Source organism: Balaenoptera ricei, chromosome 12, assembly GCF_028023285.1.
Source record: "Balaenoptera ricei isolate mBalRic1 chromosome 12, mBalRic1.hap2, whole genome shotgun sequence".
In the NCBI taxonomy this organism is placed as follows: domain Eukaryota; kingdom Metazoa; phylum Chordata; class Mammalia; order Artiodactyla; family Balaenopteridae; genus Balaenoptera; species Balaenoptera ricei.
In genome coordinates this window covers 42,994,379-43,011,039 of record NC_082650.1, presented here as the reverse complement: position 1 = coordinate 43,011,039, position 16,661 = coordinate 42,994,379, and the positions used below count along the sequence as shown (strand labels likewise).

At 38.4% G+C, this 16,661-nt stretch overlaps 1 protein-coding gene and 1 long non-coding RNA gene across 9 annotated transcripts in view; one reads left to right on the top strand and one right to left on the bottom strand.

Moving 5' to 3' along the window:
* CEP85L (centrosomal protein 85 like) overlaps positions 1 to 16,661 on the bottom strand; it is a 273,038-nt gene that overhangs the window by 170,426 nt on the left and 85,951 nt on the right. The window lies entirely within an intron of this gene.
* The window catches only part of LOC132375947 (uncharacterized), a 39,223-nt gene that overhangs the window by 15,652 nt on the left and 6,910 nt on the right, over positions 1 to 16,661 (top strand). Inside the window, exon 2 of one of the 2 annotated variants that reach the window (XR_009506166.1) lies at positions 13,798 to 14,181. This is a non-coding gene — a long non-coding RNA (uncharacterized LOC132375947). Of the gene's footprint in view, positions 1 to 13,797; positions 14,182 to 16,661 lie in introns of those variants that run through there. The other variant, XR_009506165.1, reaches the window with a different exon arrangement.

Here is a 16,661-nt window from a genome sequence, read left to right as displayed (position 1 = left end):
TTTTTTTTTTTTTCCCCCTGGTTTTCTTAAATATGATAAGAAGAATGTCACTCAATGTGAGAGATCAGAATGTTCAAAGAAAAAAATGAGCGAAATATGAGAACTGAGAAAAATATGATTACCATAAAATGTCATCTTAAAAAATGTTCTTGTAGTTTAAGAGTTATATAAACAGAACTGATATTTATTAATGTGTTCTATTAATGCATGCCAGAGTAGATTATAATCTATACCCAGGGCACTTTTTACTGTTCCTTGGGAAAAAAATAAAAAATAAGGTTTCATGAAATGTAGTTTATAAATACATTTTAATAAGACATTATTTTTCCTTTAAAATTAAATTTTTATAAGTCATAAAATTTTAATCTTACTGCAGCTAACTGTTAAACACTCAGGATCATTATGGGGTTATTTTAGTTAGAAGGCTTAGGATTAATGCATTCATGGACTGAAATTTGGACGCAGAAATTGCATAAGATCTTTACTTTGTCTTATTAAAAAAAAAGCAGAGAAAAGTAATACCAAACTTAGAGATCTTAAATCTCTAACAATGTAAATATAATTATATTATATAACTGGTAACGTTTTTTGTTGCACTTAAAAGTATATCTAGTTTTATAGAAGCAATAAATATTTCTTATAGAATATTTAGAGAATATAGAAAAAGAAAACAATTATAAATAGAGAAAGAAACTGGGATCTATCTATAATGATTATCTTAAAGAACAGTGCTAAAACTACCTCATAGGCCAGTAATATTATATCATGAAACGGCTTGTTAACTTTCAGAGGTGATGGTACTGCAGCACAGAAGTGCACAATGTAAGGTGCCAGCTACCAGAGATGCGAGTACAGACACAGTTCTGTTCCCTGCTGGCCCTGGACCTTTCGAGCTCAGTTTCCTCATTTATCGAAAGGGATCACTGCAATACTACCTCATAAAGCTGTCATGCGGAGTAAACAGGATCATGTTTGATAAAGTGTTTCACAAGTTGTAGGTAAGCTAATCTTTTTAAGAAGGACAAGGAGCAAGCAATCCAAAAGAGAAACTAGAGCAATAATGAAAGGTAGTATTGAGTGCCGAGCACTGTGCCAAGAATTTTGCCTGAACTGTAGCATTTAATCTTCATGACAACATAGAGAATAGTAGGAATGGTTATATCTCCATTTTCTAGATGAGTAAACCGTGGCACAGAGAGGTCCAAAGAGACATGGAGAGCGAGAAGCAGAGCAGGAATTCAAAGCCAGTTCTACCTGACTCTAGGACCTAAGAACTTTCCTATGAGCTATGACATAGGAAAGAGTTTAAATTCATTAGTAATCAAAGATTTAACAGTTAAAAGATATGGAAATGGAAATGCAAAGGAATGATAAACATCCAATTCCATTTGTCTCTGTAGAGGGGGGTTAAGGAGTAAAATTGGGAAGGGGGTACACAAAGACTTCAACCATGTATATAATACTTTATTTTTATAAAACTAGTAAAAATATGAAAATGTGTTAAGATTTGATAAACCAGAGCTATGGATTAATATTTTTCTCCATACTTTTCTGTATGTTTTAAATAATTCATAGTAAAAAATTAAAAGTGAACTAACATCATTTTATTTTGTTTATATGAAGATTAAATAATTAAGAAAATAATTCTGGGGAAAATCTGGAGAAACTGATATTCTCATATGTTTCTGGTGATATAAATTGGTCCAACTCTGGAAACCAATTTGGCAATATGTTTCTAAAACCATAAAAATAATCATACTCTTTGTTTCAGTAATCTTCCTTTGGGATACTATCCTAAGAAAAAAATATCAAAATACGCATGCACGTACACAATGAATACACACGCTGAAAAAACTATATGCATAAATATGTCAACTGCAGTATCATTTATAATAGTGGACTGTAATTAACAATCTAAACTTTTAACAACAGTCAATATTATGCAGGCTTTAAAGTAATACTTATGAAGGCTTATAGCAATTGGCATAATGGTGGTGATGTAACATTAGTTGAAAAAAGTCAAAATATGAAATTGCATCACCACTGGAATTAAATCAGTGAAAAAAATAAGCAGAAAAAAAGTTTAGGAAAAAACACCCTAAAATGATGAGTACAGAATTAGTGTTAAGATGATGAGATTATGAATATTTTTCTTTCCTCTCTCTTACAAATTTTTGATAATATTTATCTCTGACATATTGTTTTTGTAATGCAAAATTGTTACATAGTAAAAACCTAGCTTTGGAAATAATGAGATATATTTGAAAATGAACTAAAATTCAAGGGAGAGAATGAGGAGTTCTAAGGAAGGTTGTAGACCATCCACAATCAGTGCAGTAGTTCAGAGCAAGGGGCGCTCATCAGGCTGGGGTCTTTAGGAATGCTTCCTGAAGGAGGGGCTGTCTGGGGGTTCAGTAATTGGTAGAGCAGGGTAAGAGCTGAGAACTAGGAAAGGGCCTAAGGGAGGAGGGTGTGCAAGCTTCGAAAGTAGAAAGATGTGAGATAATCGTAGGAAACAGCACTTCTTGTCATGGAATATTTTATTTTCAGTTTTTATCCGCAGGGTTTTTTTTTGGCAAGTATGGTGACCTTAAAGTTGTCATGGTTGAATTAATTCCACAAAACAACTGGTTATAGAATCACAGCAACATAATTATGAGTTGTGCTTCTGCCTTCAAATCTTTCATCTAAAAATAATCACAATGACTACATCTTGGGAAAACAAAGCCGTTACCTACTCTTGTGTTCCAACTATCTTGGTAGTCATTTAGTGGAAAATGGATCATAGGTAAAATAACTCCATGTTTTTAAAACCCTGCTTGTCCCTCTTACCTTAGCTGAGTTGATTAATGAAATAAGTTTTAAACTTTCATTGTATAAGCATTCTCTTACATGAACATGACAGAGGAAAAATCTTTTCTAATCACACAAGCCTGCCTATGCTCCCGGAGGGGCACAGCCCTGGCCCTCCTGAAGGCTCAGGGAGTGTATTTTCTTGTGCAGAAAGACAGAGGCCAGGGGTAGAGGTGTGGGGAGTAGGAGGAGGGATGTTAGGTAAAATGAATGAACCTGTATGCTCCACTGCCCCCAGCATATACCAGCTGCTCTTTGCCCAGCTTCCTTGGGTTTGATAAATAGTCACCGAATAATGTATGAATTAACAGGGTGAATGGATGATAGTTATCATTTATAGAATGATTACTTTGTGCTAGGAGTCTACATCCATTAACACTAATTGTCATAAAAATCCTGGTGAGTGTGTAGCACAAATGCCAGGGTACTTAGTTTCTTTAACTGACTCTTGGGTTTTTTGTTTGTTTGTTTGTTTTCATTTTTAAAATCTTTTAAGATCAGTGTAAAATAAAAGTACTTGATTGCTGTCTCACACTGGTGAGAAATCTGCTGGTTTTCCCCACTTTTTCAGGTTTCTCTTCCTGACCTCACATTCTGTTTCCCTACCCAGGCCAAATTTCTTCATCTCACCTCTACATCCCTCACGTGTTTTCATTCCCTTCTACTGTACTGCCTTCCCCAATATCACAAACACATCATCCCAATTTCTTCACTTCCCAAAGTATCACCCACACATGATTGCTTGTGCAACAAACATCTATTTATATTCTGGTGAAAAGGTAAGGAATGGTCCACTGCGGTGCCAAGTAACAAGTCAACGTTGAATATTAAGTCTCTTGCCCCAAATAGAGCCCCAGGTTTTTGGCTCTTTTGCTGGACTTCTTTCCTTCCTGGGGTCGGTGCTTTCATCTCAAATTCTGGAATGCTCAAAATTCTTACTTTATCAGGCAAAGCAATTTAGTTCTCTGCCTGGGGCTTCCTCCTTCATATACAAAGTAGGCTCATCAAGGTGTTTTCCTAAATTTAGAGTCTTAGGAATCTGAAGGCTGTTGTCTGCTGTAGTTTTAAATAGCATTTTCCCCCCACCACTAGGTTATTATTCACATTTTACACAAGATGAAACAAGTTAAGTGAGATTAAATGATTACACAAGAAAAACAGCCAGAGCATAAATTAAAAGCCTGTCTTGACTAACTCAAAGCTTATGCTCCTTCCACTAAACCAGGATGAGTATATGAAAGTCAGTACTTACTGAATGTTTACAACATGCCTGGCTCTGTTCCAAGAGCTTTAGGTGCATCAACTCATGAAATCCTCACATTAACTAATATCCATGTCATAGATACAGAGGTAGTAAGTAACTTAGCAAAGTCACATAGCAAACAAAAGCCGGGATTAGAACCCAGGTAGTCTCTTTGGTTCCCTCATCAGCGGCCAGCCTCATGCTCTAGCTCCTGCAGTTCTTTCAGTGGCTGGAAATGGGGGCAGATACTGGATGACAGTTCAATCTGCACCCTGAAAATGGCATCAGTGTGGTTTAGAAACTCAAGTTTTCTGGGAAATTCCCTGGCAGTCCAGTGGTTAGGACTCCACGTTTTCACTGCCAAGGGTGCAGGTTCGATCCCTGGTCGGGGAACTAAGATCCCATAAGCCATGGAGCGCGGCCAAAAAAAAAAAAAAAAGAAAGAAACTCAAGTTTTCTGAAGCTGGGACAATGCAGGGGCGCATTGTTGGGGTCTGAAGGTACAAACTAGATTTGTTCAGTGACAAACTGAGTTATAAACTTTATAATTGCTGCTTTTGAAAATAATAAAGTAATTCAGTCTTTTCCTGCTTAATGAGTTGCCACAAATTCACTTAATTCATTTAGTCAGTCATTCAAGATTTATCGAGTGTCCTTAGTACCTCAGGTCCTGTTAGGCGCTGAGCAAACAGAAACATATCCTGCAGTAGCTCAGAATCTTATGGGGAACTTGTAGTCTAGAGCATGCTGTAATATGACTCATTCATCAAACAGTTACACATTTGATGATGTTTGAATCTATAGAGAGTCGTATTTCACATCAGTGTATAAACAGAATGTCTAAGAATTACTCCTTGGAGGAAAGAGAAATGACTCTATCTCCAATGGTAGCAAACCCTCAAACATAGGAAATGCACAAGGCAGAGTCTGGCTCAGGTGTGTTCAAACATACGATGACCTGAAAAGTTCTCATCCTGGAGTCTATGATGCATATTTTGAATGTTAGGAGGACAGTCATGTCAGGAGTATGGAGATCTACATGGAGACATAAAAAGGCAAGTTAAAGGGTAAGGTTTCTTCCAACACTGATCTGTGGGGAATGGTGCTGAGATTCTAGATTTCCCTGCCTAGTTCTTTAGAGAAAAAAAAAAAATTATTAGCATGAAGAAGGGCATTAAGCTAGGTCAATCACTGATTGATAGAACTATTCCTCAAGAATAGAGAACTTGTGGCGAATTCCATAGCGGTCCAGTGGTTAGGACTCAGCTCTTTCACTGCCAAGGGCCCGGGGTTCAATCCCTGGTCAGGGAACTAAAATCCCACAACACACAGCCCGGCCAAAAAAAGAAAAAAAATAGAGAACTTGCTTTGATTAATTTTATGCTCAAAGTTCTGATCTAAGGTTTGATTTCCTGAGTGGACATGACCATCAGGGCTAGATGTCTCATGGAGATGACCACTAGCAATTCTTTGGGAAGGAACATCTCTCACTTTAATAAGCGGGCATCTTCATTTAGAGCTGGATCTTAAATGTGAACTAAATCAGTGGTTTTCAAGGTGTACTCCTAGGGCCTCAATGGCAAACAGTGAAAGTTTTAAACTGCATGTGAAAATTGTGTGTTGTTTTGTGTCTGGTTTATACATTGGAGTTTTGCAATTAGATTTCATTTAGGAAAAAAAAAGAGCCCCACTGCAAAAAGTGAATACCTTTGAGATTTTGGTCCATTTCTCTATTCATAAGGAACTGAGGCCCAGAGATTATATGATTCACTGAAAAGGCCACGGTGAATCTTAAAACTAAGTCACCGCTCTCAGCCGAGTCCACTGTGCAGACCTTCTGCGCTCTGTCCACAAGCCACTGTGAGTCTGGGGAGCATGGCAGTCACCCAGGCCAAGGTAACTCTGGATGAACTACGCATTCCTAGTACTGCAACAGCTAAGAAGTAGGTTCTAAACGGGAAGATTCTACTCAAATACTGACTGGCCAGCTATCATTGATTGCTTATATAATTAGGTGCTACATAATCTAATTTGAACCTCACAGTATCTGTTGAGTTGGGCAGAACAAGTATCTCCCCAGCCCCCATCCTTAATTTTGCAAAAGGTAAAAGATATATCCATATCTCAAAGATACTGATTTCCTTAAGGAAACATATAGTAGATTGAAAAACACACAAAAAAAGGTCCTAAACTCCAGTCTTCTTTTAGAAAGACAAGGCTCAGTTCATTTTCTTATGTCCTGATTAATCCAACTAGTAAGAATATGCAGTGCCTGTGTAGACGGGAGACCAATGATGTCATTAAATAGGACAGCTTCCAAAACTGACAGGCATAAAAATGGAGAACAAAGTTTAGATGCCAAACTATGAGCCATGGACATCTGCCAATCTTTATAATTATTACAGGGAGACCCACATACTTTCATGAAGTATGCTTATATCTGTACCCTGAATAAGTTGGCTTGCATTGATATGTATGCCTATTCTTCAAATGAATGTAGATGCTCTTTTGTTCAATAAAGCATGATTTTAATTAAAAGCATTACTGAATTCATAACAATGTGCTTTGTCCTAATGTACTGTCTCAATCAAATTCTACTAAAACTACAATTTTACTTTTATGTGGGGCTCTGTGAAATTTTTTCATCTTAAAAATGGGATCCTACTTGAAAACTTGGGGACCATCTGTTCGAGGGTAAAATAAAGGGAACAGAACAATATTAGGATAGGAAATAATTATTTTAAAGCATATTTTGTATCTTTTCCTGTGCCTCTTTTTTAATGTTGTACAGCTAAATTATCGCTCTGTTTTTCATGTTGAATGGCTGCTTCTTACCTGGCTTTGTTTCTTATGTGTGGTCAGATCACTGATTCTCAGAAAAACTACTCTCTAGCCTAGCCCTACATTCCTCCAAGATAATATCATCTACAGGGGTCAAGTTTCTTGCTAGAAGTGTCGATTCACAGAAGTAAGCAAACTAGAAGTACAACCATGAAATGTTAAAGAAACTTTCAAACTTGGACAGGACATTAATAACAAATACTATATTAACTATTAAGTATCTCTTTTTAAAAAAAAAGTAATATCCGGTCACGCTGACCAACAAAATTGGCACAGTAAACAGAACACAGAAAGGGCTGTAAGCAATGCATGTAGGAACACTGAGGTAATGGATACGCTCCACGTCTGCTGAGGACTCCGGAGGAACAGCTGTTCCCTTCTCTCAAAACAAACCCGACTCCAGTGCATTTCAGTGTGCTTACCAGCTCAGATCTGCTTTTGAGGAGTAAGCCAAGCACATACCCACTGGTGATTTACCTTAGGGAGGACATTAGGGAAACTTAAAAAACAAAAGTCAGCTTGAACATGACCTGTCTTATAGCTTTCCTCCATCTCTGGCAATCTTCCATTCAGTCTACCTCCCCTCCCCCTTGCCCTTACTTACATTTGATTCTTTGTCAGATAAAACATGGAGACAATGGAAAGCAACTGGGAAAGAAACTAAACATTTCCTTCTGGAAACATTACCTATTTTTAAATAACAACTCAGACTCTGTAAATATTTTCATTAGAAAAACCCTATGAGAAAACAATTTTTTAAAGTCAGAACCTAGAATTTAAGGTCTCCCTTCAGTGTACTATCAAAACTCTTTACATCTGCAGCCAGTCTAGGCTTTTATCTCTGGAGACTGAAGTTTAGGTCCTTAATCCTAGATTTATCTCATGAACTAAACTCATTTAATTCCACGTAGAGCTGGGGTTTGGAAGTGGAATGTAGAGAGGAAAGTCAGCGGTACAACATTTAGTTTCACATAGCAGAGCTTTGAACTGACTTATAGGCAAGTCTTATAGTCTCTCTGTGCCCCAGATCATTCATATTTAAAACAAAAAGGATCATACTAGACAACCTTTAAATTTCCTTACTAATCCAATGCTGTATGATCCTTAGAGGTCTGAAATGGGAAGTGAAATGTGAAGGGGTATAGCAAACAGAATTATGGTGATGGTAATTGGATTGTCCCTCCCTGATGTGGAATTACACGGCATCTGTCAAGTGGCTCTGCAGCACCTCCCACCAGAGTAGGCAGAGTATATTTCCCCACTGACCATATTGGGCTTGACCATGTGACTTGCTTTGGCAACTGAAGTTAGCAGATGTGATGCAAGCAGAGGCTTTACACATGCCTGTCTTTGGCTTTAGCACTTCTTTGCTTCTGTAATCTACTGGCTAGCCACTGACTCAAAAATGAGGAGATGTGGAGCTGACCAAACCTTGAGCAAGAAAAACAGGAGATTGGGATTGACATATATACACTAATATGTATAAAACGGATAACTAATAAGAACCTGCTGTATAAAAAAAGAAATAAAATAAAATTCAAAAAAAAAAGAAAAATGTGAAAGTGAAATATTAAAAAAACAAAAAAAACAAAAAACCCCCAAGCATCTGCTGTTTTAAGCCTCTAAAATTTGTGGCTGGCTGTTACGCAGCACTACTGCAGCAGAAATCTGACTAATACCATAGACCTCTTGCTCTTTTGACTTTTTTGGCGTATTTTATCCAACAATATGCCCACTGATCTGAAAATTTCTTCAAGGCTATTGAGCTGCATTAGAGGCATCATGCCATTTCAACTTGACCATGGAAGTGTTCTCCTCATTAGGACAACCAGCAGGGTTACTGTCAGTGCTAAAAGCACTGCACAACTTAAATTTAGTCTACTGAACCTTCTGTGTAAAGAACTCTGTGTTCCTAGCCTATACTGAGAAATGACTTCTACAAAAGTGTGCTGTGTTGACTATAAGGATGGTGATCATTATAACTTACAGTGTCGTCTTTGTGACGACCTTATGGTTTCAGTAACTGGAGAAATTGTATTTATCCCAAGCAATTTGTTTGAATCTATGGACACTTGTTCTGTAACTGGTTGTGAGCCCTCTTGATACTGCTTGCAAAAGTCAGAACCAAATATGTAGCCTTCCACAAGCAAGTACATGTAGGTGACCTTGCAGCACACATTTTGTTTACTAACCTCTCTCCTGGTTTTATCTTTTTTTCCTACACCCATTTTCTCTCTCTTTGCTTTCCTTATAACTTACTATTGTTATTACATTAGGTATTGTTATACTGTATATGTTTATGTCAACTACCTTAAATCCTTTTCGGAACTGAATTGAGAATATATATATATTTTAAACTACTATTAATAATAAAAGTACTAATTTCAATTAGTACAATGGAGATAAAAGTATAATTACACCACTGATCTGTCAACTCTTTCATTGTTAAAACTTATTGAGACTATGGTATTTCTCTACTCTAAACTATCTCTAGGAAGGTATTGTTTAAAAAGTACTGATATCCATTTGTACCATTTCAAATCCACCATCAAAATAAATGTAAGGATGAAAAACTATCTTCAGGGGCTTCCCTGGTGACGCAGTGGTTGGGAATCCACCTGCCAATGCAGGGGGCACGGGTTCAAGCCCTGATCCAGGAAGATCCCACATGCCGTGGAGCAACTAAGCCCATGTGCCACAACTACTGAGCCTGCGCTCTAGAGCCCACGAGCCACAACTACTGAGCCCACATGCCACAATTACTGAAGCCCGTGTGCCTAGAGCCCATGCTCCGCAACAAGGGAAGCCACCGCAATGAGAGGCCCACGCACCGCAACCAAGAGTAGCCCCTGCTCACTGCAACTAGAGAAAGCCCACGTGCAGCAACGAAGACCCAACGCAGCCAAAAATAAATAAATAAATAAAATTTAAAAAAAAAAACTATCTTCAAGCTGTTAGAATTAGAGAAGTTTTTTATTTACTAAGAAATTGACATGTTATTCTATTAATTATTCAAGTGAATTTTTAAATATTTGTTGAGCACCTACTGTGTACATACGTGATGCTAAGTGCCATTGGCAATATAAAGATGAATAAGGTACTTCAAAATCTTTCAGAAGCTCCTATGTGTGTTAGGCGCTTATACATTACAAGGACTTGGTTACCTCAGGTGTAACTGGGGTTCACTCTAAGAATGAAGAAAGGTGAGGCAACGTGGAAATACTCGGGACCTCTGGCAGAAGCACAATCTGATCTCTAATTGCAGTTTATTGCTCTAAAACATCAAGAAATAAATCAGTCACCAAGGTCAGGGGGCTGGTGGCTAGGGCAGGACAAGTATAGGAAACACCAGCAAAAAACAGAAAATAACCATTCAGGGTGATGAGAGTAGGAAGCTGAACTAATGTGAGTCAGTAGATGGAAGCCAAGAATAATCAGTAATGAGCAGATCCAAATCAGAAGCTGAAAGAAGGGTTCTGATGCAAGACACTGATCTAAGTTTACATGTTTTAACTACTATTGAATATCCAAAGGGGTATAAAAAGGGGGGAAATAAGAATTGGCACTTGCTATAAACCTTAAGGGCTCTCTGTTAAAGTGTTCTGTGTCTAGAGGTAAATGTGAGATATAGGGCAGTTAGGGAGGGACAAATACCAATCCTACCAACATCTATAGGAAGAACATTCAATGCTAGAGTCCACAAAGAGCAATATCCCAGGACATCCCAGCTTACCCTTCATATACTGAGGTGAGCCATAAGAAAACAAGAATTCTGTGACACAGTGGTAGTCTCTGACCCTGCCCCCTCTTGCTGTAACTCTTCCCCTACTCCAGCAGATACCTGGAATCCAACTTATTAAAGTAGAACTGTGAAAAATCTTAATTTTTCCCTTCTCCCATTGTCTGCACCTAATATTTGAATAGGACCCTCAAACAATTCTGAAAATTGTGAACTTCATCCATGGAGATGAACACAGTCATAAAAATGAACAAGCAGAAAGAACCATCTTCTAGATTAAAAGCATCAGTTTTAATCTATAAAAGGAGATTAACCAGAGCTGTAAATATAAATGACCCCATCCACGAACAGTTAATAATACAAATAAAACAAACAAAAAACTTTAGCAAACTCTAAAACCCAGGAAAAGATGCTGGGCTATCAACAAGATGCAAAAGAACATCACACCATATACACGTTATATGCAAAATTCAGCACAAAATAAATCATAGACCTAATTGTAAAAGCTAAAAGTATAGGGACTTCCCTGATGGCGCAGTGGTTAAGAATCCACCTGCCATTGCAGGGGACACGGGTTCGAGAGCCCTGGTCTGGGAAGGTCCCACATGCCGCAGATCAACTAAGCCCATGTGCCACAACTACTGAGCCCGTGTGCCACAACTACTGAAGCCTACGTGCCTAGAGCCCGCGCTCCGCAACGAGGAGTAGCCCCCGCTCGCCACAACTAGAGAAAGCCTGCGCGCAGCAAAGAAGACCCAACGCAGCCAAAAGATAAATAAATTAATTTTTTTAAAAAAAGCTAAAAGTATAAAATTCTTAAAACATGGGCACAAATATTTGTGACCTTGAATTAGGCAATGGTTCTTAGATCTGATGCCAGAAGCACAAACAAAAAAGACAAAAACAGATAAATTGGACTTCATCAAAAGTAAAAACTTTGTGCTTCAAAAGAAACCTGGAGAAAGTGAAGGGGCAACCCAGGGAATGTGAGAAAGTATTAGCAAACCATATAACTGGTAAGGAATTTGTATCCAGAACTCTTACAACTAAACAATAAAAAGACAAATAATTAATTTTTAAATCATCTGAATAGACATTTCTCCAGATAAGATAGACAAATGGTCAATAAGTATCTGAAAAGATGCTCAACAATATTAGTTATTAGGAAAATGAAACCATGATGAGATACCACTTCACACCCAGTAGGATGGCTGTAATAAAAAAGACAAACAGTACAAAGTATTGGTGAGGATGTGGAGTAAGTAGAATTTTCATACATTGCTGGTTGGAGTGTAAAATGGTACTGCCATCTTGGAAAACAGTTTGCCAGTACCTCAAAAAGTTGAACATTGAGCTATCATATCACCCAGAAATTCCACTCCTAGAGAAATGAAATATACCCAAGAGAAATAAAAACATATGTTTGCACAATACCCTAAACAGAAATGTTCAGACCAGCATTATTCATAATAGCCAAAAAATGGAAGTAACACAAATGTCCATCACCTGATAAATGGATAAACAAAATTATACACACACACGGAAATATTATTCAGCAATAAAAGAATGGAGTACTGATACATACCACCACATTGATGAACCTTGAGAACGTGCTAAGTGAAAAAAATCAGACACAAAAGACCACATATTTTATGCTTCTATTTATGTAAAATGTCCCAGCATAGACAAATCCATAAAAACAGCAGATCAGTGGTTGCCAGGGGCTGGGTGGCAGGTAGGGGAAATAGGAAGTGATTTTTAGTAAGTAAATAGGGTTTCTTTGGGGAATGATGAAAATGTTCTGAAATTAGACAGTGGGAAAGATTGCACAACTCTATGAATATCGTAAAGCCCACCAGATTGTACACTTTAAAAGAGTGAATTTTATGATATGTGAATTTCATCTCAATAAAGCTGTCACTTTAAAAAATATTACATATTTAAAATGGGGGGCTTCCCTGGTGGCGCAGTGGTTGAGAATCTGCCTGCCAATGCAGGGGACACGGGTTCGAGCCCTGGTCTGGGAGGATCCCACATGCCGCGGAGCAACTAAGCCCGTGAGCCACAATTACTGAGCCTGCGTGTCTGGAGCCTGTGCTCCACGACAAGAGAGGCCGCAATAATGAGAGGCCCGCGCACCGCAATGAAGAGTGGCCCCTACTTGCCACAACTAGAGAAAGCCCTCGCACAGAAATGAAGAACCAACACAGCCATAAATAAATAAATAAATAAATTTAAAATGGGAACTATTTGAAATTAGGAGCGATTGCTTTAGAAATAAGAATAGGGCTGTAAAAGTAAAAAAAAAAAAAAGCAATGAAAGCAGCAAAGAGCAAAATAGGAAAATGCCACAAATCAAATCAATGAATTTGAAGACGAACTCAAAAAACCTTCCAGAAATAGGAACAAATAAAATGAGAGAAGAGATGATGTACTGAGAACAGATCTAAGATATCCACTAACAAGGAATGTGGTTTTAAGCAAACTGTTTAGCCTCTTTGGGCCTCAGGTTGTCATCTGATAGAAACAAAAGCTTGAACAAGATGACTTAAGCATATAATATGGGCCAGGGCAGTGGTAGGCAGTAAAGAGAGAAAGCTAGGCTGGGAAAGATAACGAAGTCCTGATCTTACAGAACTAAAATATTGGGGGTGGGGTGAGGAGGGGGCAGGGAAGGGCACGCAGTCCTGCCACTGTCCGTAGTGCTGAACCATCACAGTTTTGTCTGAATGCCGTTTGGAGGAGTTAGGAATTGCTTTGGTAAGCAGCATGGAGAGCTCACCATTTTAGAAATGAACAGTGATACTCTGAGCTAATGTACATTTATGTTTTTAATTACCACATGTGTGCTAATGGTTACCAAACCCATATGTCTAGCACTGACCTCTCTCCATCTCTCAATGCATATTTTCAATTATATGTACCTTGGAGATATTGCGGGTTCAGTTTCAGGCCACCACAATAAAGCGAATACCACCATAAAGCAAGTCACATGAATTTTTTGGTTTTCCAGTGCATATGAAAGTTATGTTTTTACTATACTGTAGTCTATTAAGTGTGCAATAGCATTATGTCTAAAAATACAATGTACATACCTTCATTTAAAAATACTTAATTGCAGGCTTCTCTCATGGCGCAGTGGTTAAGAATCTGCCTGCCAATGCAGGGGACACGGATTCGAGCCCTGGTCCGGGAAGATCCCACATGCCGCAGAGCAACTAAGACCGTGCACCACAACTACTGAGCCTGCGCTCTAGAGCCCGCGGGCCACAACTACTGAGCCCACACGCCTAGAGCCCGTGCTCCGCAACAAGAGAAGCCACCACAATGAGAAGGCCGCACACCGCAGTGAAGAGTAGCCGTCGCTCACCACAACTAGAGAAAGCCCGCGCACAGCAATGAAGACACAATGCAGCCAAAAATAAATAAATAAAAAATAAAAATAAAGCTTATTTAAAAAAACTACTTAATTGCTCAAAGATTCTAACCATCACCGGAGGCTTCGGTGAGTTGTATCCTTTTTGCTGGTGGGGGTCCTGCCTCGATGTTGACGGCCGCTGGTCAGGGTGGTGGTTGCTGAAGGCTGGGGTGGCCGCGGCCCTTTTTTAAAATAAGACACCAGGGAAGCCGATTTACTTTATCACAGCACCTAATACACTCTATTTACTCTTGATATACTCTTCTCTATTTCTCATTAGACTGTGATCCTTGTGCAACAATTGATTTGACTATATAAATCACTATTGTATCCTCAATGTTTGGCACAGAGCATGTCATTAAACAATTTATCAAATGAATCATTAAATGGATGAATAATGAGAATCTGTTTTCTTTCCATTCCTTATTCCCTGGTGATTCAGTCAAACCAAACTAATTGCAGTTTCTTGACTCTCCCAAGCCTTCCCTTGAACCCAGGCTTTGGCTTGCCCTCCTTTGTCTCGGAGTAACCCTATCTGACTTGATTATCAGCTGAGTGTCTCCTTCTCAGAGTCAGCTCAGTTGTCACCTTTGGAACACTTTCCCAGGCAGTCACAGCCTTCATCCTCTGTGTTTCCATAGCCCTCAGTTCCTACCAACTATCACAATCCTGTTACTTTTAATGTTCACGTCTGATCCCCTTCAGGGAATATTAGACTGTGAGCTTCATATCCATTTTTGTTTCCTTAGCGCCTAAAAGGTGTCTTTCACCCAGTAAAGAAAGAATGACTGAATAAACAATACATACATGAGTATAGTTAGGCTCTAGGAATATTAGCAGGCAGTGTGTGCAGAATGAACTAAGTAGGAAGGAAGACGATATAGGGGAGAAGATTATAGAAGGTTATGTAAGAGCCATGCGTTTCTAGATACTGAATTAACTGTAATTCCTTACTTCCAAAATTAGTTTTTCCCATGTGCAAAATGAAGAGCAGAATGGTGATATCAGCACAATTGTTGCTTTGCCTAACATGTCTTAGTCACACCATCTCTCAGTCCATGGTTTACTAACTGCTAGCCTTTAGGTGTCAACTTCAAATAACCTCAGGTGCCAGGCAGGTTACCTAAAGGTGTGATGGGCCTGTGAGGAACTAAATGTCCATGCGAGGGGCATCAGTTTCAATTTTTAAATCATGTGGTCACCAAACAGAACAGTATTTGGGCCTGATGTGGTCTGCAAGGCACTGGTTTACCTTCCCTTCTACACATTTTGAAGTCAAAACATCTTCTGAACTACAATGGATCTGAGTAGGGAGAGATGTGGACAATCTTTTCAACATTGTGGAAAAAGAGGCTGTTTCTGTAATTCTGGCAAGAAGTAAAATTCTTTCTGAAGTGGTTTCATAGTCTGCCAGAATATTAGATCAGAAATTTCACTGGCAGTCCAAAACAGAATCTTTTCCTTTTATGTAAAATATCTTGATATCTACCGTTGGCACTGCTTTTGCTTTTTTCTAAACATAGTTTATTTGCTTCTTGATTACAAAACTAACACAAACTCTTTGTAAAAATATTTGGAAGATATAGGGAAAGAAAGTTAAAAAACAATTCCTCAAAATTAGTCCACCAGTGATCAACATCTACCAACCAGCATTTTAGTTTATGCATCAGATATGAGGTAGAACTGTGGAACTGACGTGCAGGCTCAGAGCTAGGTAGCAGGTAAGCAGGAAAACACTTTAGTTCTAAACAGCTGGTTATCTGTAAGAACTTATGATCCAGCCGAACTATTAAAGACATTCTGAGGTGACGCTGGAGTGCCTGACTGAAACCACATGTCTGCAGAACAGAACAGGGCCTGATGAGGAGTTTACTATTGTTGAAATGGAACTTGGTTCTGAATCCACAACAGAGCTATTGTGCATATGACATTTGCTTTGGGAACTGAATTCGGGATTAACAGTAAACAAGAGCTTTTGAGTCCTGCCCATAAAGAACCTTCCCTTGCTTGCCAAGTAATTCAACGTAGAAAATGTACTCACCAGTACATTCAACATAGAAAAGTAGAGTTTTTGACCTTAAAACACTGAATGCAGTCTGAAACTTTAAAGATGTGGATTATACAAGTCAAATGAGAGAAGACAGTTACAAAAAACAGAACATTTTTTTTTAAACAAGGAACTGTGCTGTGTTTTTATGTAGCGTGTATTGTGTCCATGTATTCTTGGGTTCATCTATAGAACCATAAGAGGGAGAAGCATTGGAAAGCAAGGAAATGGACAAGTCTGAACACGAATTACCAGGGATCTGGGGTGAAAAAAACCCAATATGTCCATTATTAACAGTAAAGAGACCGAATGTTAATATTTTCAGAGAAACTTTAAAGATTTATGAATATCTGAAGTTGTTCTTTTTTTTCCCACTTAATTTAAAAAATTTTCGCAGTTTTCCTTTTATTTTGTCTTTTTTTTTTTTTTAGTTTTTAATTCTGGGGCCATACAGCATGTGGGATTTTAGTTCCCTAACCAGGGATGGAACCGCAGCTCCCTGCTTTGGAAGCACGAAGTC